We start from the raw sequence: 26,261 nt of genomic DNA on the forward strand, positions 1-26,261 counted from the left end.
TTGAAGATAGCAGCAATCCCACTGTGCGTGCTTGTTGGGGCTTCTTTGAAAATTCTGCATTTCCTTTGCACACCCTCAAGCACACTTGTGTCTCATGGCCTCCTCTGACACGGTCCCAGTCTTACAGGAAGCACTGGAGACTCATCATTTATAGCACACAACCAACGCTCTCTGGCGCCAGCATGTAGCTCAGCAAGGTATAACTGGAAGTTTTTTCTTTCTGCTGCTGTTGAAACCATAGAGGATTAAAGATTTGCCAAAGTTCAATCTAGGTAATCCCTTCTATAGGATTAACTCACTGAATGGCTTCCCTGGCGTATTTGTTTTAGGAAAGAAAGAAACAAACAGATTTCAAATCCCTAAATCTGGAGGTAACATTTTATTTATTACGCAGATAACATCATCGATTACTTGTGAGTGTGTCTGTGTGTGCATGCGCTTTATCCATGTTCACAGCTTATCCCATGAGAAATCTAAATGAAAATTAAAAAAAAAACCTGTAGTTTTTCACAAACTATAATTACTTTAATTACAGGATAATTATATAAATAATGCATTTGAATGTAGGTTTCAGATTTCTTTGTTTTCTAAATATTATCATCTTTCAGTGTTTTCAGACGTGTAAACAGGAAACATTTAAGTTTAGATGAAGAGCAGGTGAAATGCCTGTGATACAAGTACAGACAATCAAAAGATGATTAGGCTATTGAAAACTGCCTAACTAGGTACTAATTTTTAAGTGAGCAGGTGTACTTAGTCATTATAACTTTAAAATGAAAAAATATATGAATTACACCAAGACCCCCCCCTTCCCAACATTAAAACAACATTAGAGGTCTGGCTGGTACCGACTAAATCCAGCAAAGGCGAAAGAGGTGGAAATTCCACAGTGAGACAGTCAGCCACTCCAGAATTAGAGAAGGCATTAAAAAAAAAAAAAAAGAAATACAGGCTTATAAAGAAATGTTGAAATGATTTCACAACACTTTATTGGCTTTCTTAAAATACAGCCCAAACATCATTAACGTGGTACAAAGATTAATATTTTGGTTATTGTGAAGGGATGATTAACTTTGCACAGAAGTTGTACAAAGTAAGAAAACTCTTATAATTACCATGGATGGAAATCAATTGGTTTTTTTTTTTCCTTTCTCAATTCAGTTGTTTTTCTGGTTGACAATGAAATGCATCAATGCACTCCCAGTCATTCACGTGGAACGCACAAAGACTTGATTCTGAGTCAGAAGGAGATGGTAAACTTGTGACTACAGCATGAACATTAAATTTTAAGGTGGTGTGACATACATAATACTCATTTAATTCACATATGGCTGCACCTGAAATTGAAAGCCCAATTTTCGTCAAAAGTTAATGCAACAAAATAAACTTATACAATGTTTGATATGGAGCTAGTTTAGATCCATTAAACACTATGCAAAAATGTAAACTGTTTCTAAGTATCCAGGTGGTGTTCAGAGCACTTTGCAGTTTAATAAATTTGTCTCTAGTGTGCCAAATTATACTTCAGTGATGAGAAAGGTATGAGAGTCTGTGAAAGAGAAAATGCACTACTATACATTCAAATATATATGAAAATAATCTGGATGAACTCCATGTAGATTATTTGGCTGGATGTATCCTGTAATGTAATCAACTTTCAGCTCTATCTACTGAGACTTGAAATGCCACACTAATGGTCTCATCCTCTGATCTCCAACTCCATCTTTTCTTCCATCAGCCTTATGTATGTTTTCTTGCAGTGTCAAAATTGGTGTAGGCTCTACTCTCCATGTACTGCAATGGATTCACTCTGAGTGTCTCATCAATTGCTTTAAATTTTTGTTCTATAACAATTTAGCCAGTTTTATGCATCTTCTTGGCACCCTATGCTATTTTTTCTTGTCCTATCACAAGAGGAACAAAGCAAAATTGCATTCAGTTCCATCTGTTTTGTGTTGGCATGCTGCATATGCAGAAAAGGGTTACTGGCAAATATTTCAAAATATTTCTGAAAGAACTGAGGCCATTAGAATTCATAGATGGTTTTTCTATAGCTGCAGAAGAGAGGTTGCTGGAACCATACATGTAGGTTTGGTGTGACCCCATAAACTGTAGCCAGGCTCCTCTATCCATGGAGTTTTCCAGGCAAGAATTCTGGAGTGGGTTGCCATTTCCTACTCCAGGGGATCTTCCCAACCGAGGGATCCAACCTGCATTTCCCACGTCTCTTGCATTAATACATGGATTTTTTACTGCTGAGCTACCTGGGAAGCCCAAAAGTAGGTTTATGGCACCATAAACCTCAATTTTGAAGAAACTCAGAAGAGCGAGAGAACTTGGAGGCTGAGAAAAATGAAAGTAGTGTACAAGCTTACTCTGAGCTAGGAGAATCCTTCCCATGGTTGGTGTTGTCCATACAGCAAGGGGAACCATTACAGGGTTTAGTGGGTCTTGACACCACAGTTGATTCTCCAAGGGGCATGAATGATCCCTTTATGTTTATTCAAATACCACATCATGTTACTTGCTGTTCGTACAGTTAGAAAAACCTAGGCTTTAATATGAATTGACATAATAACAGTTCCTAATCTCAATCAGCCCTTGTGGGTATCAATGCTAGGTTATATATATATATATAACCTATTTATATATATAAAAGCTAGAGTAACACAGACCCTCAACGAATATGTGTAGTTTGGAATAATAAACAAATGGACATCCAATTCAAAAAGTCTTCTACTCACGCATTTGACTTTCCTTCATTCCTTTTAATTTTTCCCTTCTACAGTCCTGATGCTGTCCAGTTTAATCCCTTTCTCATCTTCTTACTCTTAGACTCATTCAGTGTAAAGCCTGTGGGACTCCTAATTCCCATAATTAAATTTCCAGGATATTCATCAAATTAAGGTCTTCTTTAAGATCTTCATGAATCTTACATTAATCTTTTTTTGTACTCAAAGATATTCCCTATGCCATCTTTGCCTATGGAAAAGGAAGTGGATACAGAAGGGAACAGAAATGTAGGGAATGTGTTCAAGTACAAAAAGAACTAAAGTAAGATTCATGAAGACCCTAAAGACTTTAATTTGATGAATATCCTAGACATTCAGCTTCCCTGGTAGCTCAGGTGGTAAAGATTCTGCCTGCAATGTGGGAGACCTGGGTTAGATCCCTTGGGTTGGGAAGATCCCTTGGAGAAGGGAATGTCTACCCACTCCAGTATTCTGGCCTGGAGAATTCCATGGACAGAGGAGCCTGACAGGTTACAGTCCATGGGGTCACAAAGAGTTGGACATGACTGAGCGACTTTCACTTCAGTTCACTTTATTAGATATTTACATAATATTTAATGAGGAAATAAATCAGGCACTCATACTGTTCCTAATGAAAACCAATAATACTTAAATTCAGAGAGTTGAATCATCTGGCAAGAACAGGCATCTGGTAAGTACTAAATTTGGACTGAAAATGAAACTTAGAACCATGCTCTTTCTATGTGTCATGCAATCTTCCCACTGCTTTTTTTAAAAAATAGAAAACTTCTAAAACAATTACTGAATACATTACAGAGAATAAGTAAAAACTTAAAACAAACAAAGAATTGAGAAAACCAAAAAAAGGGTCAGAGCAAAGGTCTGCATCCCTTTGCTGATTTTTGAAATCCCATTACTGATTTTTGAAGTAGATCATATCAGATTGCCTGAAAGCTATGAAATTAGATCACATTTGTTCTCCCTCTGCAGACATCTCTTTTCTGAGTTATATGTTTTTTCAGTTTTTGTTCAGGTCAGTTGAAAGGAACATTCTTGTTAAAACCACTTGAGCTTACACCTTGGTGAAGGCACCATCCTTTGGAATTAGGTACACATCTATCTTTCTTGGAGCAAGAATGAGATTTGTCCATTTCTCTTTTTGTCTTTTCTCCTCTGATGGCTTATGTTCCTTTTTTATTTTACGTTTTATTTTATTCATGTTCCTTATTATCTTTTTATAAGGCGTCCCAAATCTTATAAAAAGAAGTGAATGAATTAACTTGTGCAACCCTGATGTCAACCGCCAACCTACCCACAAGGGTTGACTTGGTTTTAGTTTTTTTCTAGGCCACACTGTGGGACATGTGGGATCTTAGTTTCCTGACCAGGGACTGAATTCATACCCTTTGCATTGGAGGTACAGAGTCTTAACCATTCCCCAGGGAAATCCCCAGGGTTGACCCTATTTTGACTCTATTCAAAACTTAGTATTTACTTATGATCAGCAGATTTGAATTTTTTATTAGATATTTGGGGTATTTTCAGGAGAAGGTTACAGTGTGCCTAGAAAACTCACACCTCTCCCATCACCATGAAGAGAAATTGCACATTAATTACAGAAAATCCATGGGCTATGAAGTGATTCTTTTATTTATATATAAGAAAAAAGATACTTAGGCATGGTTATAAAGAGCAGAGAAGAGCCCAGAAGGATCTGATAAAGAAGAGGCTAAAAATAGAGGGGGGAGGGGAAATAAATGATACAGCTATAGCGAGTATGGAAAAGGTGCTTTACATTGAGAAGTGGGCAGTGAAAATACCTTTGAGAAATTTGGTAAAAACATATATAATTTCTATGAGAAACTCAGGAGAATTCACTTCCAAGAGAGAACATAAGAGGTAGGACCGTAGAGGTTGAGAAAAGGTAGTGTTACAAAACCTAGGGACTGAGAGCTGAAGGAGATGAGGTCAGGATGGCATTGGGCTGCTTTTGAAGCCTACAGGGTGATAGAATCCAAGTTCTACTCATAAACCCGTCAAGTCCAAAGTGGTTAGAGAGCTACAGACACATTAACAACAGTACCCAGGGCTACGGGTTCTTTCCTGACCTTGTCCCAAACTCTAGAGCAGGAAAACAAACCAGCATAAGGCACAAACTTGCCTACTGTCCTGTCTCCCACTTCCCTTCAACCTTCACTCCAGCTGAGTCAAGTTCACATCCTTGTGTTCTCTTAATATAATTTTCTTTTCCTGAAATAAGACTAGAAAATTTCTGATTTTGTCACGAAGGTCAATAAAGACAATAAAAAAGCTTTATTATCTGTAGGAATAATTAGCCTTAGGAGCCATGGATGAGGAGATGAACTATAATTTGTTGTTACTAAGGGCTTCCCTGGTAACTCCACAGTAAAGAATCCACCCACAATGCAGAAGACACAGGAGACGTGGGTTCGTTCCCTGGGTCAGGAAGATCCCCTGGAGGAGGGCATGGCAACCCGCTCCAGTATTCTTGCCTGGAGAATCCCCATGGACAGAAGAGCCTGGCGGGCTACAGTCCATGGGGTCGTAAAGAGTCAGACATGGCTGAAGGGACAGAGCATGAGCATGTGTATTATGTATGTGTGTAGGTAAGTATGTATTCTAATCAACTGGGCAAAAACTTATGACCGGAATATCACAACCTGTATTATATAAAAGAGGAAACAGATTTAGAGAGATTGAGTCAGCATGTAAAGTCACACAGCTTGTCAGTATTAGAACAAGATTTAAGGAAATAGTCATAGACTCTCTAGCCTGTATCTTTGAGGGAACAAAGGCTTTAGGGAACTCAGCTGTGATCAAAGATCTTTGATGTCAAGATGAATGGTCACCACTCAAGAGCTCCAAGCAATGGGTTCCTTTTACTTCAAGTTCTCTTTCAGTATATATTAACATGATCTACTTGGTTTTTTGCCTTTCGCCTCACTTCCTTTCACACAAGACCTGACACCCTCTTGTTGGCCAGCTGTAATCTCATGAGGTTATAAAACGGATTTCATCCTGGGTCAGGATGTTTGAACATCTGTAGGCAAGGAATGCATATTGGGGAGATCATTTTCATTTGAAAAGTTGTATGAATATGGTATTTATTGACTGCATCTATTGCCAAAGATTATATCCAGTTCTAAGATTTCTGAATAAATTCTTGTTCTTTGCTGCTCAGAAAAAGTTTACTGAAAATATCAGTTCACTAAAAGCGCTGAAATCTCAAAGTTTGTCTCTTGCTAAAATAATGTTTACAAGTACAGAGAGTTTCTTGCTGGCATGCAATGGTGAGGATGGTGAATGATACCCTGAAAGCATTTGCCTAGTTGAAAATAGGCAAGTTGAACAAATTATAGCCCTCATTCATCACATTTGAAATAGTGTTCCAATGATTTGTTCATTTTAAGGAAGATAGATTTTGGTTAAGTAGAAAAAATCTTTATCCATATTTGAATTTTGTCACTGCTATTTGCAGACACCCTGTGCCTTAAGAGACTTTGGTGAAAAAGTAAATGCAGGATGCGAAGAACTGAGTCATTGGAAAAGATTCTGATGCTGGGAGAGATTGAGGGCAGGAGGAGAGGGGGAGGACAGCGGATGAGATGGTTGGATGGCATCATTGACTCAGTAGACATGAGTTTGAGCAAACTCCGGGAGACAGTGAAGGACAGGGAAGCCTGGTGTGCTGCAGTCCATGGGGTCGCAAAGAGTTGAGCATGATTGAGTGACTGAACAATGAACAACAAGGTAACTGGGTCTGAACAAGGACTGTGTATGGTTTCTGTTTATTTGTTTTGCTTTATTATGGACACTGTGAGTTATGGGCAGTCTAAGGAGGTTGACGTATTTCTGGCACAGGCTCTCCATTCCTCTCCACACAGGGCTCATCTTACACTCCAAGTCACACTCCAATTAACAACATCAAGTAGCTCTCTAGAATCCTAAACAACTCATTTGTAAGAAATGAAGTTACTAAAAATCTCCCAAGTATAAAAGTAAAGGGAATACATCTTAGACATACCTATGTTAGGCACATTTATGCATTATTGACAAATAAAATTCATTTAGGAAAGACATGAATTCACTGATGAACATTATATTTTCCACCAAGCATTTTTTTTTAACTTAAGGTTCTCAGAAAGAGTCCATTTTCCCATAGTGTTAATGTTGAAAGCTGTGACAATGACACCACAGTAATGCCCATCACCGTGATGCATAATATAGATGTTATTGCACATAATAGAAAGCATTCTTTGGAGGTAATGCATTTTTGTTGCCTACATGCTGACACCAAGCAGATACAAATGTGCCTTAATGTGTTTCCTTTTAAAGGGACAGTGTAGACCCACCACCACGTACACATTTTGTATAAGGTTTGGTGAGTGGCTCACTTTCACTAGCTGCTTTCTAGATTCACTTTAGTACTCCTAATAGCTCTAATTATAAGCTGCACCATTTTCTATTCCTTCCTTGCTGTTCTTTGTCATTGCACTGCTCATAGACGTTTAAACAGTAGAAGCTGTTTATAGTTCATTAAACGCTTTAAGCTGTTGTTCTAAAGTTTTCTACTTTTTTTTTTTGTATTTTCCAAGTCATTTCCCTCTGCTGTCATATGAAACCATGCACTGCAATTCAACAGAAGACATCAGAGATGCACATCTAATGAATAATCAGCAAGGCTAACAGCCATAAATGAGTCAGAGACACTGGCAATCTATTTTTTTATTGTGTTTGGTACGGCATTTGACATAGAATGCATAGGTATTTTTTTTAATGGTTCCCTCTAATTCTTTTTAAAGTAGAAATTTTGCTCCTTAAATAAAAACACTAGCCAAAAGGGAGTATTCACTCATATTATGACATGATAGAGCACAGAAAATGTGGCTATTGGAAAGCTAAACATTTTCCTATCATATCACAGTAGGAAAAGATGGGGCAATTACTCCAATAAATGACCCACTAGGATGATATTAGAATTTGAAGAAAGAGAGATTTAGCAGCATTAAGACTGCCTTGGAATGTGTACGAGACCACGGTGGTATCAGAAGGAGGCTGTCTCTTTGATTTTTATTGGACAGTCACACTATGCCTGTCACTTTTCCATGTTCTCCTGGGCAAGCCCTGCATCAACCGTGGTGTTGGAAGAGTAGAACAGGCTAATTTAGAATTCCTTCCCCAGAGCACGATGTGATCTTCCTGTGAAAATGGAAGTGAGAGAGAGGTCAGGGATTTATTCTTTGCTGTTCAGACCATATGAAAAAAATTTCTCCATTGAATTGACATTAATTTATTAAACAAAGACTTTCAGGCTCACATGAAGTATGTTTAAGACACATGGTTCTACAATAGAGGCAAGAGCAACATACCAAGAACCAGTTTAAAATACTAGAGCAAGAAAATAAATCAGCTATGAGACTATATTGTATAGCACAGGGAGCATGGTGCCGGTGGTTTAGTCCCTAAGCTGTGTCTGACTCTTTGTGATCCTGTGGACTGTAGCCTGCCAGGCCTCTCTGTCCATGGGATTTTCCAGGCGTGGAAAGTAGGTTGCCTTTTGTTCCTTCAGGGGATCTTCCTGACCCAAGGACCATACTTGCGGCTCCCCAGGTTCTTTACCACTGAGCCACTCGTCAATGTTTTGTAATAACTATAAATGGAGCATAACCTCTAAAAATTGTGAATCAGTAAGCTGTAAATTATATAATATTGTACACTGACTATACCTCAATAATAAATAAATAAAATTCTAGAGCAAAATAGGAAGAATGGTACAGAGAAAAGGAGGCTGTAGGTTAAGACTGAATTTCCTAATAGTGATTAATTTGAGACTCCAAAGGGTGCCTTCTCTAGGAAGAAGCTAGCTTATTTCTGTGGTAAGGGGACTAAGGTGCAATTGTGCAGGTGACTTACAGTAAGCAGGCAGGCCCTTTCAAGGTCAACTGCATGAAAATTGAGTCTAATTTCTTCTTAGTCCCATCCATGCATTCTTGGTCTTAAAAAAAAAATGCACACATTTCCTCTTATTATGAAATCAAATGATCTCATAATGAGACCAAAATAATCACAATCAATAAATAGGCTTCTAGTGGAAAATTTTTGTATCAATACACATAACACAAAAATAGCAAATTTCATTTAACAAATTGGACTTTGTGAACCCTAAGATTTCTGGATGAGCTGGTTGGATGGCATCACCAACTCGATGGACATGAGTTTGAGCAAGCCTCCCTGATGGACAGGGAAGCCGGCGTGCTGCGGTCCATGGGGTTGCAAAGAGTCGGACACGACTGAGTGCACTGAACTTAAATTAAGATTTCTGGTCCAAAGTATACAGTTGATGATAAATAATCAACTGTTTGTGAGTATCGCTTCCCTTGATTTTAGTTCATGCTCACAATATCTGTATGCTATATACATCAATGGAATGATGACTCAAAGTCCACCAAATCATTTGTATTAAATATTACCATAGGATATAATTTTCAAGAATGTGCTTTTTTCTCTAAAAGCTGGGTTCTATTTCTGCTCTGTCATTTACATTTCTGTATAAAATCTTGTGACTTTATCTCAATATCTCTATTTGTAAAATAGGGAAATGATATCATAACAATGATATGAGGGCACGTGAGTATTTTTTTATGTATGAAAGCACTTGGTAAATGATACACAGTGCTACATAAACATGTGTATTTTAAGTCTCCAAACTAGTAAACATATTTTTCCATTGTTATGAAAAGTTAATATTGAGACAACCCGGCACCTGGGACCCAGGACCCTTTGCTTCTGGACAAAGTCTCCTTGGGCAACAGAATACAAAGAAACAGTAAGGGACTAAAAATAACTGCATGCGTGAGCATTTGGGACAAATTATGAACAACAGCATGCAAAAAGACCAAAAGCTCAACTGCCAGGTTTGAGGTGCCAGGAGCAAAACCAGGGAACTGCGCATGATACCTGCACCCAGCACCACTGAGGGGGTGACCCAGCCGCCTAAGCTACCCCTCCAGCCCAACCCACAGGTCCATGCCTACCCTCACCCCATTTAAGGTACCAGCTCACACCACTCTACTGTCATCCTACAGGGAGCAAGCAAGGGCACCTGTTATAGTTTTTGCGCCCTCGTCCCAAAAATGCATGGCATGAATTTTTCATCTGGCCTCTTATCAATTCCTGTTGGTTAAACAGTCTAAGAACCCTGATCAGTAACAATATCAGGAATACCTTTGAAGAAATGAATTGAAAAGAAATAGTGAGGAGAAACACAGGATTGTCTGAATGATTGACGGAGAGCTGTTGGTGGAAATGTCAGAAGAAGCATGTCTAGCCATTTTATTGTGATTCTGCATGGGTTCCCTGGTGGTTCAGATGGTAAAGAATCTGCCTGCAATGCAGGAGACCTGGGTTTGATCCCTGGGTTGGGAAGATCCCCTGAAGAGGGGAATGGTGAACCACTACAATATTCTTCCCTGGAGAATCCCATGGACAGAGGTATAGCCCAGGAGGTCACAAAGAATCAGACATGACTGAATGACTAACACTTTCACTTGCATGGTCCTTCATGTTTGTCACACAGGCACCCTGGCCACCAGCGCTAAGCTTGGTTCCAGCTGTGTTTTTATCTTCTCACCTTCCAGCACATCTTACTGTTCACTAATATTTTATGTTTGCTCTTCTCCTGCTAGCATGCCCTGAGGGTCCACATTTTGGCCTACTACCTACTGATATATTACTGCAGCCTGAAAGAGTGTTCATGGGGAATGAGGTGCTCAGTGAGTATCCGTGGAATAAACATATGGATGGTTCAATGCTCACTGGGTTTTGAAAAAAGTAGTGCTGTTCCCAGAAAAGATATGTGGGAAGAAGGAGTGTCTCAGACAGATTCAGAAAGCAAGTGACCTTGAGGGGACAGGACCAAGAGTAGAGAGACAGCAACAGAGAGGAGAGACCTCTGGGCTGGAAATTACCTTTGATGTCCAATGAAGGAATTCTTTTAATAAAGGAGCACTGGAGGAAGACAGAGGCTTCCCAGGTGACACTAGTGGTAAAGAACATGCCTACCAGTGGAGGAAACATAGAAACAGGGGTTCGATCCCTGGGGCAGGAATATCCCCTGGAAGAGCCTGGCAGGTTACAGACCATAAGGTCACAAGGAGTCAGACATGACTGAAGTAACTTAGCACATATGCATGCATGGCAGAACATAGCATCACGCCCTAGGCTACTGACAGCAGGAATATAAAGACTAATAAGCTATAACTTTAGAGCAGCTGCTGCTAAGTCACTTCAGTCGTGTCCGACTCTGTGTGACCCCAGAGACAGAAGCCCACCAAGCTCCCCCGTCCCTGGGATTCTTCAGGCAAGAACACTGGAGTAGATTGCCATTTCCTTCTCCAATGCATGAAAGTGAAAAGTGAAAGGGACGTCGAGCAGTCGTGTCCGACTCTTCACGAACCCCTGGACTGCAGCCTACTGGGCTCCTCCATCCATGGGATTTTCCAGGCAAGAGTACTGGAGTGGGGTGCCATCGCCTTCTCCTTAACTTTAGAGCAGGTGTCCCCAATCTCTGGGATCTAATGTCCAACGATCTGAGGAGGAGTTGCTGTAATAATAATGGAAATAAAGTGCACAGTAAATGTAAAGCTCTTGAATGATCCAGAAAGTATCCCCCCATCCTGTTTCATGGAAAAATTGTCTTCAATGAAAGTGGTCCCTAGTGCCAAGAAGGTTGGGGCACTGCTCTAGAGGCACTCAGCTAATCCTCACTACCCCTTCCGAGCATTAGCTCCCCCATTTCTGATACATCAAAAAGCTCTCACTTGTAATTAGAAGCCCAGGTTTCACTCTTGCCCTGCCCACCCTCCACCTTACCCTCTGGGATCAGTTCTCATAACCACAGCTGGAAATGTCAGAGAATTTCACTCCCTTGCTCAAAATCTTCCATGTCTTCTCATTTCCCTCAAAATAAAAGCCCAAGGCCCTGCAGGGGCCCACATGCTTAGAGTCCTCAGACTTTAACCCCTCCCTGACCTTCTCTTCCTCTCAGTCTTTTAGCTCCATCCACACTGAGGGCTTCACTCAAAGCTCAGTTGGTAAAGAATCCACCTGCAATGCAGGAGACCCCGGTTCTATTCCTGGGTTGGGAAGATCCACTGGAGAAGGGATAAGCTACCACTCCAGTATTGTTGGGCTTCCCTTGTGCTCAGCTGGTAAAGAATCTGCCTGCAATGCAGGAGACCTGGGTTTGATCCCTAGGTCGGGAAGATCCCTGGAGAAGGGGAAGGCTACCCATGCCAGTATCCTGGCCTTGAGAATTCCATGGACTGTATAGTCCATGGGGTCACAGAGTTGGACACGACTGAGTGACTTTCACTTCACTTCACTTCATACTGGCCTCTTTGCATTTCCTGTAAGATGCCAGTCCTGCTCAAACCTCAAGATTTTCAGGTTTTCCCTCTGACTGGAATGTTCTTCCCCCAAACAGTCAAATAGGTCCTTTCTCCTTTTATTCAGTTTTCCTCTCAACTGTCACTTTATCAGGAAAATCTTCTCTGACTACTCACCATTAAATAGCATGCCCCACTCCACTCTGACTCTGTCTCTCTTGGTCAGCATTTTTTTTTTCCCTCTTGGTCAGTTTTAATTGCTGTTTTGAGTGATGCATAGCAGCTGTTCAATAAATATTTTTCGTTGAATGAATGCATAATTTGTGCCTGACTTTGAATGATTGATAATAAAATGTGATCTTTCCACAAGGGTGAAATATTATACATGAATTTACATTAAAATTAGAAACATGACTATTTTCGGGTAAGGAGAATTATGAGTGTAGAAGGCAATGGCACCCCACTCCAGCACTTTTGCCTGGAAAATCCCATGGATGGAGGAGCCTGGTAGGCTGCAGTTCATGGGGTCGCTAAGAGTCGGACACGACTGAGCGACTTCACTTTCACTTTTCACTTTCATCCATTGGAGAAGGAAATGGCAACCCACTCCAGTGTTCTTGCCTGAAGAATCTCAGGGACGGGGGAGCCTGGTGGGCTGCTGTCTCTGGGGTCACACAGAGTCGGACACGACTGAAGCGACTTAGCAGCAGAATTATGAGGAATTTAAATTTTCTTTAGATTTCTTTATATTTAGTTTTTACACGTTCTACAATAAACTACATATTTTTTAATAATGTGATACAACTATTAGAAAAGCAAATTTCTGTTTGCTGTTAGTATGTGATACAAGATGTGGCTCCCTAGTTTATTATATTCTCTTTGGAGAATTTTGGAAGAAAATGTAGTCTGACTCAAGTTCCCCACAAAAAGTTGTAGTTTGAGCTTTAGATCAATTTTTATCTCAAACACGGTGTCCCTATATCTTTGAGTGTGTCAGCTCTTATGAGTCTTGGGTTTCCATATAACAGTAAAACTCAAGAAATAACGTAAATATTCAAAAGTAGAAAGTGAGTGAAACCAACAATATGCCCATATGAAAATACGCCCATATGTGTTTGTAAGTACATAAAAAGAGATTTTTGAGGTCATACGACAAACTCTTGTGAGCATGCAGAGTGTGGCAGTCATGACAGAGGGAAATATTTTTATTAGTTTAACATTTTAAAGTAAGTAGGCATTTTATTGTCATTACACATTTTATATATGAAAATAAAATCAGATAACATACACCAAAATGTGCAGAAACAGAAAAACATTCAGTTTAGAAGTTTCAGAACAGTGTAGAGGTTAAACCATTATTTATAAATATTAAATAAAGATTCCACAAAAGTAGTTCAAATTGGCAGCAGTAGTTATCTCTGATTGCATGATTTTAAAGGAGCTTATTTTATTTCCTTTCCTTCTATACATTTATTAAACATATTTCAATAATCCCATTTTTCTTTGTCAATAAACAATCTTTTCTAAATGAATTAAATTTATAAGGAAAGCATATATAAATTTCTGTGTCTGAAGATGGAATAAAAACTGCAATGCATATAACTACCATTACCTAAAGACCTCATAAAAGAGCAGAAGTATCCAAAGACCTCAATAGATAAATAGTCAAAGATGGCAAAAAGACAATCTCTTTTGAGGACAAATAGCTAGGGATAACATACGGAAATAAATATTCATCATTAATCAACCAAATGCAAATTAAGTGAGGTAACTCTTTACAGATTAAATTAGCAAAAAATGTAAATGATTATACTCAGTACTTTTGAAGGAACAGTGCACCTACAATCCTCATACCTTTCTGGATGCCCTCACCTGTGGGGCCATTTATGCAGAGCCCAAGCTCAGGAGACACAATGCTTTGCTGCAAATCATATTCCACCACTTTCTTGTTGGGCACTGTGGCATGTGGTTCATCCTCTCTGCAGCTGCAAATGGGGATAATAATAATACCTCCTGATATCGTGCTATTGGGAGGATTTAATGAGTCAATACCCAGAAATTTTTTAGAAGAGTAAACAGATAATACATATCAACTATTAATTATTGACTAAGTATCAACTAGGATTTCAGCAGGAAAGAAATAACACCCACGTTAGTCTAATTTGAAGAGGATCTATTTTCAAAGGACTATTCGGAAGTTGTATGCAGAATGTAGGGAAAGCATAGGGAGGAGGAAACCCTGGTTGAAGAAACTGAGGCTAACAGTACTGGCCTCTGCTTACACCTAGTCCAGAGGAATCATAAGTAAAAGGAATTCCGGACATATAGAAGAATACTTAGATATGTGTGAAAAGAGGAGTGATCTTTCAGCGGGAGAGAGGCTCGAGAAGATGAGATGTGTATGCGTATGGCTGGTTCACCATGTTGTACCGCACAAACTAGCACAACATGATAGAGCGATTCTGTTGTTGCTTTGTTTAGTGGCTAAGTTGTGTCTGACTCTTGCAGCCCCATGGACTGTAACCCACCAGGCTCCTCTGTCCATGGAATTTCCCACGCAAGAATACTGGAGTGGGTTGCCATTTCCTTTTCCAGGGAAACTTCCCAAAGCAGGGATCAAACCTACATCTCCTGCATTACAGGCAGATTCTTTACCACTGAGCCACCAGGGAAGCCTGAAGCAATTACACTCAAATTTAAAAAAAAGAAAAAAGAAAAGAAAAGGCAACCTCTTAAGGAGAGAACTAGGGGAGAGATGTTCCAACCTCATTTTTCTCTCTCCTTGTCTTGCCAAGGCTCCCCATTAGCTGAACATAGCTATTCATCTTTGGGGAAGGAGTCAATGGATGCAGCCCATGTGGCTGAGCCTCCTGGCACAGAGAACAGAGTGCAGAAGGAAGAGAAATGGGTTGAGAGGCTGCCTGGCCTGGGCCCTCCTAGAGAGAGAGGCAAAAAACAGATTTTTAAGTGTTGTAAATCCCCACCAGACCTTCCTATCTTCTCCAAGGACTCTTTGAAAAAGCAAATATATTTCTTGTCTTTTCCTTGCAGAGTATCTCTACCAGTTTCCTTCAGTCCTAGGGGTCAGTGGAGCCCAAGCCCTGAACATTAAACCTCTGTGAAGCATCAGCAAAGAATTTAAATACAGTCTCTTTTTAGAAGTTGGTCTCAATGATGCTGCTGACTAGCCATCACTAGGCTCACTGTTTTTTTTTTTTTAATTTACTTATATATTTTAACTGAAGGATAATTATTTTAAGGCCAGAAACTATAAAACTCTTAGAGGAAAACATAGGCAGAACACTCTCTGATATAAATCACAGCAAGATCCTCTATGACCCACCTCTTAGAGTAGTGGAAATAAATACAAAAATAAACAAACAGGACCTAATTAAACTTAAAAACTTTTGCACAATGAAGGAATCTATAAGCAAGGTGAAAAGACAACCTGAAGAATGGGGAGAAAATAATAACAAATGAAACAACTGCCAAAGAATTAATCTGCAAAATATACAAGCAGCTCGTGCAGCTCAATACTGGAAAAACAAACAATCCAATCAAAAAGCGGGCAGAAGACCTAAACAAACATTTCTCCAAAGAAGACATACAGATGGTGAATAAACACATGAAAAGATGCTCAGCATTGCTCATTATTAGAGAAATACAAGTTAAAAATACAATGAGGTATCATCTCACACCAGTTAGAATGGCCATCATCAAAAAGTCTACAAACAATAAATGCCAGAGAGGGTATGGAAAAAAGAGAACCTTCTTACATGCTTGGTGGGAATGCAAACTGATACAACCACTATGGAGAACAGGATGGAGATTCCTTAAAAAACTAGGAATAAAACGACTATAGGACCCAGCAATCCCACTACTGGGCATATACCCTGAGGAAATCAGAATTGAAAAAGACACATGTACCCCAATGTTCTTTGCAGCCCTATTTACAATAGCCAGGACATGGAAGCAACTTAGATGACTGGCTTGTTTTGAGCAAGTGGTTGAGGGCTGTCCACAGAGCATCAGAGGATGTTTGCTGAAATTCTAAGCCCTGTATATGATTGAAATGATTGTGATAGAGGCTAAGACTTCATTATCAAGGAAAAATCATTCCATGACTGGTTCATGGTTATTGACCAACGGCTAACTTTTGCTAGATTAAGGAACACTCTTGTTGGAAGCAAACTTCAGACCCTAAAAGTATGAAAAAAGACTCCAGAAACCTCAAAGAGTGGTAAATTAGGCAAATTAGTGAAAACTGAAAGAAAGACTATACATTCAATTAAAAGATGGATACAAATATACAGCTATTCCATGGCTAAAATAACAGAATAAACTTGAAAAATAATTAGAATTCACTACTGCACTTATAAAGAGTTCTGTTTCTTTTGCCTGTGAGCCTTTTCAGTACTAAGGAAAAGATGGACTAAAAAAGGCCAGTGAGGAACAGGTACATTAACAAATTTTCTCCAAGCCATTATATGAAAAGTGTGTACCTCCTCCATAAAAGCACCAAGATTTAAAATACAACAGAAAATGGTAACAGTGAAAATGACAAATCTTCAGCTTCTTCTCATCTTCGTCCCAAGATACGTTTGGTGTCTGTACTTCTCATCTGCTCACTTTCTTTCTCTCATTGCCTGATTTTGGTAGCTGCTCTTCTTCCTCTCGTCTCTGAGTCTTCATTCAGATTGGTTCCAGGAAAGAAAAGGGAAGAAATCATCCTGTTGTATGTCTCACCCCTGCAATATTTCATATCCCTTCTTACTGGGAAACTGTTTATGCAGCAAAAGCAGAGGAGACCCACCAATACTGTGATGCCAAGAATGCTTTGTCTTGTGAGTAAAGTAAACAGAAAAGGAAAAGAGATCACTTCATAACACCCAGAACAGTTTCAAGGGCAAAGAACAGCTATCGTCATCCTTCGTCCAAGTTCTTTTCTTTGGACTTCCTCGGAAATGATTTTCTTCTCTCCTTAATTATAAATGATCAACAATCTAGAATAAAAAGACAAGAAAATCATTTTCATCCTAACAATATGTGGGAAAATATTACTGGCCATAACTTTGTAAATAATGGCTTTATTTAGATTTACTGTTGCTGCTTATATTTCTAAATAATCATCATTATGTGCTTATATTTATTGAAGTAGATTATCAAAATGCATAACATAGTCTTTCCATTAACTCTTTCACATTAATGAGTTGCTATTTAGTAAATTACTATTTCCCGTCACTAAAATGAAGGAAGCCAGTGGCCTGAATGATTTTCCAAAGTGCCTATTAATAAACACCCAAGGCATATATTAAAATACTAGAATGCAAAGGTCTTTGGGAAGTAGATAAGCATATGAACTAGGTTTTTTAAAAATGTGCAGTAACCATTTCATGACCAGAGCATATTGTTCAAAAAAAATTCCTCTTCCTGGTTCGCTTATCGTACAAATTGCCATAAGTTTGACTTATGGCAATTTTGCAGTGACTTTGACTTAACCAGGGCCATTTTCATCTCATTACTTTGTGGGGAAATACTAAATGATTATTTTTAGAGCAAGGATTTTCTGATTACATTACTCCATTTTTAAAAAATTTCATTATGTTAGAGAGAGAGTAATATACAAGTCACCCACAGAAGTGGAAGAAAGTGAGTGGAATCCGTTTGATTTCAAGACGCACTATATAATTGTACTTATATAGCGAGTCTTGAAATATATATACATATATATACATATTTATGCTGCTCAGTAGTTTCACTCATGCCCGACTCTTTGCAACCCTGTAGACTGTAGCCCATGAGGCTCCTCGGTCCCTGGGGTTCTCCAGGCAAGAATACTGGAGTGGGTTGCCATGCACTCCTCCAGGGGATCTTCCTGACCTAGGGATTGAACCCACTTCTCTGGCATTTCCTGCATTGCAGGAGTATTCTTTACCCACTGAGCCACCTGGGCATGTATGTGTTCAGTTGTATCTGACTCTTGCAATCTAATGGAATGTAGCCTGCCAGGCTCCTCTGTCCATGGGATTTTTTGGGCAAGAATACTGGAGTGGGTCACCATTTCCTCCGCTAGGGGAATCTTCCTGACACAGGGATATATATATAGCATCACTATGAACAAAGCCCTTGGAGATGATGGAATTCCAGTTGAGCTATTTCAAATCCTGAAAGATGATGCTGTGAAAGTGCTGCACTCAATATGCCAGCAAATTTGAAAAACTCAGTAGTGGCCACAGGACTGGAAAAGGTCAGTTTTCATTCCAACCCCAAAGAAAGGCAATGCCAAAGAATGCTCAAATTACCACGCAATTGCACTCATCTCAAATACTAGTAAAGTAATGCTCAAAATTCTCCAAGCCAGGCTTCAGCAATACATGAATTATGAACTTCCAGATGTTCAAGCTGGTTTTAGAAAAGACAGAGGAACCTGAGATCAAATTGCCAACATCTGCTGGATCATCAAAAAAGCAAGAGAGTTCCAGAAAAACATCGATTTCTGTTTTATTGACTATGCCAAAGCCTTTGACTGTGTGGATCACAATAAACTGTGGAAAATGCTGAAAGAGATGGGAATACTAGACCACCTGATCTGCCTCTTGAGAAACCTATATGCAGGTCAGGAAGCAACAGTTAGAACTGGACATGGAACAACAGACTGGTTCCAAATAGGAAAAGGAGTACGTCAAGGCTGTATATTGTCACCCTGCTTATTTAACTTATATGCAGAGTACATCATGAGAAACGCTGGGCTGGAAGAAGCACAAGCTGGAATCAAGATGCCAGGAGAAATATCAATAACCTTAGATATGCAGATGACACCACCCTTATGGCAGAAAGTGAAGAGGAACTAAAAAGCCTCTTGATGAAAGTGAAAGAGGAGAGTGAAAAAGTTGGCTTAAAGCTCAGCATTCAGAAAACGAAGAGCATGGCATCTGGTCCCATCGCTTCATGGGAAATAGATGGGAAACAGTGGAAACAGTGTCAGACTTTATTTTGGGGGGCTCCAAAATCACTGCAGATGGTGACTGCAGCCATGAAATTAAAAGACGCTTACTCCTTGGAAGGAAAGTTATGACCAACCTAGATAGCATATTCAAAAGCAGAGACATTACTTAGCCAACAAAGGTTCGTCTAGTCAAGGCTATTGTTTTTCCAGTGGTCATGTATGAATGTGAGAGTTGGACTGTGAAGAAAGCTGAGTGCCGAAGAATTGATGCTTTTGAACTGTGGTGTTGGAGAAGACTCTTGAGAGTCCCTTGGACTGCAAGGAGATCCAACCAGTCCATTCTGAAGAAGATCAGCCCTGGGATTTCTTTGGAAGGAATGATGCTAAAGCTGAAGCTCCAGCACTTTGGCCACCTCATGTGAAGAGCTGACTCATTGGAAAAGACTGTGATGCTGGGAGGGATTGGGGGCAGGAGGAGAAGGGGACAACCAAGGATGAGATGGCTGGATGGCATCACTGACTCGATGGACGTGAGTTTGAGTGACCTCTGGGAGTTGGTGATGGACAGGGAGGCCTGGCGTGCTGCAATTCATGAGGTCACAAAGAGTCAGACACGACTGAGCGACTGAACTGACTGACTGATATATATGTATATGTGCACATATACTTTCTAGGTTTTAAATCATATTTACATAACTTACAGTCTCCTGATGTCATCATTTTACTAGTTCAAGTGAACTATAGAAACTTTGCCTTCTTTTACTCTGCTCTGTTTATGATATAATTGGATTTCTATTTCCCATACATACATTTAGAACTACATCAGATAATATGACATTTTTTTCCTCAACCATCAAACATAATTTTAAGACCTCACAAGAAGAAGGAGAACAAAATTTTACCTGTATTTCTGTTAATCATGTTTTTGTTTCTTTCTTGAATTTCCAAATTTCCTTCTTCGAGCATTTCTTTTCTGTTTAGAGAACTTTCTTTAGACATTCTTTTAGAGTAGATCTGCTGGCAATAAATTCTCTTAGTTTTTCTTTATCTGAGAATGTCTTGATTTTTTATTGCTAAATGTTGTTTTCACTGGGAATATGATTCTAGCTTGAGTTTTTATTATTATTATTTTTAGCACTTGAAATACACTACACCATTTTCTTCTGGTTTCCATGGTTTCTGATGAGTGAAGAATGATTCAAACTCCTTTCCCTTCTATACGTAAGATGCCCTTTTTTTCTCTGGCTGTTTTCAATTTTTTCCCCTGATTTTAGTTCTCACAAGTGCAAGCATGATGTGTCTTGCCACAAATATATTTGGGTTTATGCCATTTAAGGCTTCTTTAGTTTCTCGAATTGGTAGATTTATATGTCTTGCCAGTTTTTTTCAGCCATTATTTTCCCTTTGAGTACTTTTTGCCCCAGTCTGATTCTTCACTCTTAATGAGACCCTGATGGTATGAATGTTTACCTAGTTTATAATCCCTAAGTTTCTGGGGCTCTGTTTATTAGTTTTTTCCACTCTTTTCTTAGACTGAGTAATTTGTATTATTGTATCTTCCATTTCATTGATTCTTTCCTCTGTTCTCTACATTCTGGTCTTGGTCCATCTATTGGGCTCTTTATTTCAGTGTTATTGCTTTGCTATTATACTTTTCAGCTCTAAAATGTCTATTTGTGGGGACTTCCCTGGCTGGCCAGTAGTTAAGACTCCAGCTTCCAATGCAGGGGTTGCAGGTTCCATCTCTGTTTGGGCAACTAAGATCTCACATGCCCTGTGGCATGGCCGAAAATAAATTCAAATGTCTGTTATTTTTAATGTCTCCTCTTTTTTTTTGCTGAAGTTTTCTATATCTTCACTGAGTCTATTTTTTCATTTGTTTTGAATGTGTTCATTTTTCACTGAAACATTTTTATCAGAGCTGCTCTAAAATCTTGATGAGATCATTCTAAGATGGCTAGCATCTTGGTGTTAACATCTGTTCACTGTATTTTTGTGTGGAGTTTCAGGACTTCCTGGTTCTTACTTGGGCAAATAACTTTCTTTTGAAAACTGGACTTTGTGTATAATGAAATGAGTCTCTAGATCTTCTTTTAACTTTTTGTTTTAGCTGGTCTGCTGTGTTCCACAGGGCTTCTTCTGAGCCAACCCACTGTTGAGAGGAATAGCCATCTCATGCGTGCTGGGTGGCAGTGAAATTTCAGGATTCCCCTTTTGTCTTCAATAATGTGGGAGGGGAAGGGGGCGTCTTTACCAGATGGACCAAAGTCCTGGCTCCCTCTTTGTTTTTTCTGATTCTATCTGGGCAGGGGGGTTCCCAGATGGCTCAGTGGTAAAGAATCCTCTTGCCAATGCAGGAGACACAGGTTCAACCCTGGGTCAGGAAGATCCCCTGCAACCCACTCCAGTAGTCTTGCCTGGGAAATCCCATGGACAGATGAGCCTACTGGGCTACAGTCCATGGGGTTACAAAGAATCAGACACATCTGAGTGACTAAGAACACACATTTGGGCAGAAGCTTGGAGCATCTCCCTATATCTTTATGAGCATGGAAGTCTAACTAATCCAGCCGTATCCATGCCTCATTTAACCTTAGCTGACATGGATGGGAGTGGATTCACTTTTTTTTTTTCTTTTCTTTCTGTAATGTTTGGCTAGAATAGAGGTGTTGCTGGATAGAATTTTTCTTTCTTGGTGGGCTGCCCCTTTCCTTTTGGGTAGAGAAAGCAGGTTTTCCATGAAACGCTTTTGTGTGTCTGTACCTGTTGGATTTCTGGGTTGTCAGCTTCTTCAGTTTCTAGTCTGAGACAAGAAGGAAATCCAGAAAACTTGCCAGTGTGTTATCCCTCGTGTCTTAAGGACACTGCTTGGTCTGCTGTCATCTCTCCATCTTTTAGATACTTGTTACACTTATTTCTTATGCTTATTTCATATATATATGGCTTCCCTCATAGCTCAGTGGATAAAGAATCCACCTGCAATGCAGGAGACCCTGGTTCGATTCCTGGATCGAGAAGATCCCCTGGAGAAGGGATAGGCTACCCATTCCAGTGTTCTTGGGCTTCCCTTGTAGTTCAGCTGGTAAAGAATGTGCCCTCAATGCAGGAGACCAGGATTCGACCCCTAGGTTGGGAAGATACCCTGGAGAAGGAGATGGCAACCCACTCCAGTATTCTTGCCTGGAGAATCCCATGGACAGAGGAGCCTGGCAGGCTACAGTCCATGGGGTTGCAAAGAGTTGGACACGACTGAGGGACTCTCAGTTTCACTATTATATATATAATGTCCAAGGATTTTTGTTGTACTTAGTAGAAAGAATAGAGAAAATTATGTCCACTTCATCTTTCCAGAAGTAGACGTCTCCAGATGTTTATTTTTTAAAGATGGCTCTTCTGGTAGTGATTTTGAAAATTTTTTTTCCAAGTCTTTTAAAAAAATGATTTTTAGTTATTTATCTATTTTTTGGCTGCACACCGTGGAGAAAGGGAAGAAAGAATGAGATGTCTTGATGGCACCATCGACTCAATGGACATGAGTTTGAGCAAACTCCAGGAGATGGTGAAGGGAAGGGAAGTCTGGCATGCTGCAGTCCATGGAGCCGCAAAGAGTAGGACATGACTTAGCAACTGAACAAGAACAGCAGGGTGCTGATGTGGACAGCTCCCTTTCCTGATTTGTCCTGGTGTGTGCTATTTGCTGTGTGATGTTATACCCCCTGAGGCAATGGGCTACTTCTCTTCCTGGGCTATGTCTCTTTGCACAAGCTTACTGCCACAACCCACAGAGGAGAGGCCACTCCAGGGATTTTTTTTTTTTTTCCGACAGTTTAGAGCAGGAAGTTTATTCATGGATGTGTGGAGGACATGGTAAGGGCCCTCGGACTGGAAGGCAAAGGGGCGATGGACAGGGACTGAAAACAGACACCCCAAGTCAGATTCCGGGGAGTCCTTAGGAATCTGATGTCCGTATGTGTGTGTGTCTGTGTGTTGGAGGTGGGGGTGGTGGATGGTGCTAACCCCACCCAGAAAAGAGAAAACGTGGTGCCTGATTCCCACAGTGGCAGCAAGCCAGGAATCCTCAAGTTAGAAGAAAACAGGGAGGAATCAAAGGTAGTACATGTGTAACCCCCAAGGAAGCCCCAAAGACAGAGTGGCAGCAGGGCCGACTCAGGCCTCCACCTCCAGCAAATTCCATCACTGCTTTGGGCCTGGGCACCACTTTGGCTGCTCTCGGAGGCAGTGTGCCCAGGCTCAGCGTGCTGGGCCATGTGCCCTTGACCTTGACGGCTTCTGCTCCAGGGCCCAGCTGTCTCCTCCTCACCCAGCTCCCTCGGCAAGGCCACCAGCTCCTTCTGTTCTCTGCGAAGAGCCTGCCAGGCCTGGCCCCACAGCTGCAGCTCCACCACCTGCCTGTTCTCGGCCTTCTGTTCCTGCACACCATGCCGTGGGGCGTCCCATTTCTGCAGGAAGCAGAGCATCTTGGCGCTAGGCTGGTCTTCCTCCAGGACCCACTAGGGTGCAGGCTCACTTCTTGTGATCTTTGCTGTTGTCCACAATTATACCCAAGGCATTCGAGACAGCCTGCAGCTTCCCCTTAGGCATGCTTGGTCCTCCTTCAGGTGTGCATGTGAGGTTTGGTAAACCCCTGTGAGCAGGCCATGGGGCTCCCTGCCTGCTTGGACTGGGACAGCTACTACCACGCCCCATCCTAAGACATAGAAAACCCTACATCTAACTCCAGCTCTCTGGGCACACTCATGCCCATCAGTGGAGGAGGGCAGAGAAGGTTGTTGGGCAAGGGCATCAAGGGAGAGCTTAAAGAGCCCTGAGGATGCAGGGATGGGCTGGAAAGAACCCAGGGAGGCTGGTAGGAGGCAGGGTCATCTGAGTCAAGAGTCCAGAACTATGGCACGTGCTTCATGGTCCCAGGGGACTTCAGTGACAAAACACAAATAAATTCAAAGATAAAATTTAAAATTTTTAATTAAAAATTATTAAAGTACAATTGCTTTACAATGTTATGTTACTTTCTGTTATACAGTGAAGTGAACAGCTATATGTGTACATATATCCCTCCTTCTTGTACCTCCCTCCCACTCATCTCCCCCCACCACCCTCACAATTCCACCCCTCTAGGTTATCAAAGAACATGGAGAAGAAGAAGGCAAACACAAACCATTTAACCTTAAGCACAGCACACTTCTTAGCCCAGTGACCTGCATGACTTCACAAGTCATGTGCGGTGCAGCTGGCCCCTGAATGAGGGATGCAATGGTACAATGCTTTGAAATTCTTTTTAAGACTTCCAAAGAGACTGTTTTGGGTTTTTTTAATGCAAAACTTTAGTCTTTTAAGCATATATTTCATGTGTTTTGTTAACATACACTCTAGGAATTTGACTATTTTTTAACTAAATTGTCGTGTTGTTTTGACATTTGGAAGACATTAACACCTTCAAGTGGCTTTGATGAGATGGGGCTGTTGACTTCCTTTACTTCATCATATCTTGGTATTATGGTAAAGACACTTATTTTACACTCATAAATTTCTTAGTGATCCCATTATTATTCTGTAATTATTCCTTCAAGACAGAAACTAAGTTCCATTACACAATAGGGACTGTTTAGTTTCATCAAGAACAAAGAAGCTGCAGAATATTTACTGTCATTGGTGGAACTGAAAATTCTCAAATGACTCTCACCAACATCCTCTTCCTTTTTTCCCCCACATTGCTCTTAAGGAGGTTTTTTTTTCCCTTCAGTAATACTCAGCATTAATTCTTTGGGCTGAATCAGTATGTCCACCTGTGTGGCTGTCTAATAGAATTGAATAAGTTGTATTGACTTCAAATTTCTCTCTGATTTTCTTGCAAAAGCTTCTTTTTAATGTTCAGATAAAATAATAAAGATTAAAATGTTAGGTTTTATAGTTGACTTTGGGATTTGACATGAATTCTAATAATAGTGTTACTAATGTCAATGGTAATATAATTTTTTTTATTGAAAGCTGCTTCTGTGTCAAACAATATGTTACAGAATTTATGTCCCCTTAACACATTTAATGGCAACCTTTATTCTTTCAATGTTGCAGAATAGATATTATTGTTTCTAATTGAGAGATGGGGAAATTGAGGCACCGCAGTGTGAATTTGCCCTAAGAAAGTAAAAAAGGTACAGTTTCTTTACCACTGAAGTTCTTTCCACTCTCCTCTGTAGTCTCCCCAAAAAAGTCTTCTCTTACAAAAAATGAAAACCTTATTGTTATACATTTGTTTAAAAATCTTGTAAAGATGATTCTCAAGGGTGCCTGTGTAATCTAAGATGCATTATTCACAGAATTTGTGGTGTTGTTTGGTACTTTTCTTTGTTTCTAGCTTGCATATTTAGCCATTACAATTTACAAAAGCACTTCATATCTAGAATAAATTTATTTACAGAAATATTTAAGAGAACTGGTAAGATATTCACCCTTTTGTTTGAAAAAATAATGAAATTTGACTGTAACTTGCTTGATAAATAGACACATCCATCTTGGAGCTTATGCATAGAGAGTAAGTTACCAAGGACCACAATGCTCTGGGATAACTGGATTCTCTCTAAAGATGACCTTGGGAGCATGCCTTAAAGACAGAGACACAAAGTGGCTACCGGGCAGGTGATTGGTAACATTCACAAGCGTAGTTAATTTGGGGATTTGCTTATTGCTCTCTGTCTGTGCTTCTACCACTTCTAACCAATTCCATTTTTATGTGGAACTTATCTGGAATGTTGGCTTGAATCTCTAGAGATAAGAGAACCGGGATTAACACATGGGGTCATTTCCCCCAAGAGATTAGAATGTATTTAAGATGTTCTCTTACATATGTTTTGGTACTATCTAACTTTATAGTTCTTTTATACAGAAAACATTTTGAACCAAATCCAATGTATTTGACAGAGTTTACTTAAGCTGTTTGGGCTTCCCAGGTGCCTCAGTGGTAAAGAATCCTTCTGTCAGTGCAAGAACCTCAGGTTTAATTGCTGGGTCAGGAAGATCCCCTGGAGAAGGATATGGCAACTCACTCCAGTATTCTTCCTGGGAAATCCCATGGACAGAGGAGCCTAGTGGGCTACAGTCCAAGGGGTTGCAAAGAGTCAGACATGACTTAACAATGAA

The 26,261-nt window shown here is 40.1% G+C and overlaps 1 long non-coding RNA gene across 3 annotated transcripts in view; it reads right to left on the minus strand.

The window, feature by feature from the left end:
* Positions 1-13,347: 13,347 nt before the first annotated feature.
* The window catches only part of LOC132657175 (uncharacterized), a 426,450-nt gene continuing 413,536 nt past the window's right edge, over positions 13,348-26,261 (minus strand). For all 3 annotated transcript variants that reach the window (XR_009594952.1, XR_009594951.1, XR_009594953.1), the window contains one exon: positions 13,348-17,163. This is a non-coding gene — a long non-coding RNA (uncharacterized LOC132657175). The remainder of the gene's footprint in view (positions 17,164-26,261) is intronic.

This window comes from Ovis aries, chromosome 9 (assembly GCF_016772045.2).
Source record: "Ovis aries strain OAR_USU_Benz2616 breed Rambouillet chromosome 9, ARS-UI_Ramb_v3.0, whole genome shotgun sequence".
Taxonomy (NCBI): domain Eukaryota; kingdom Metazoa; phylum Chordata; class Mammalia; order Artiodactyla; family Bovidae; genus Ovis; species Ovis aries.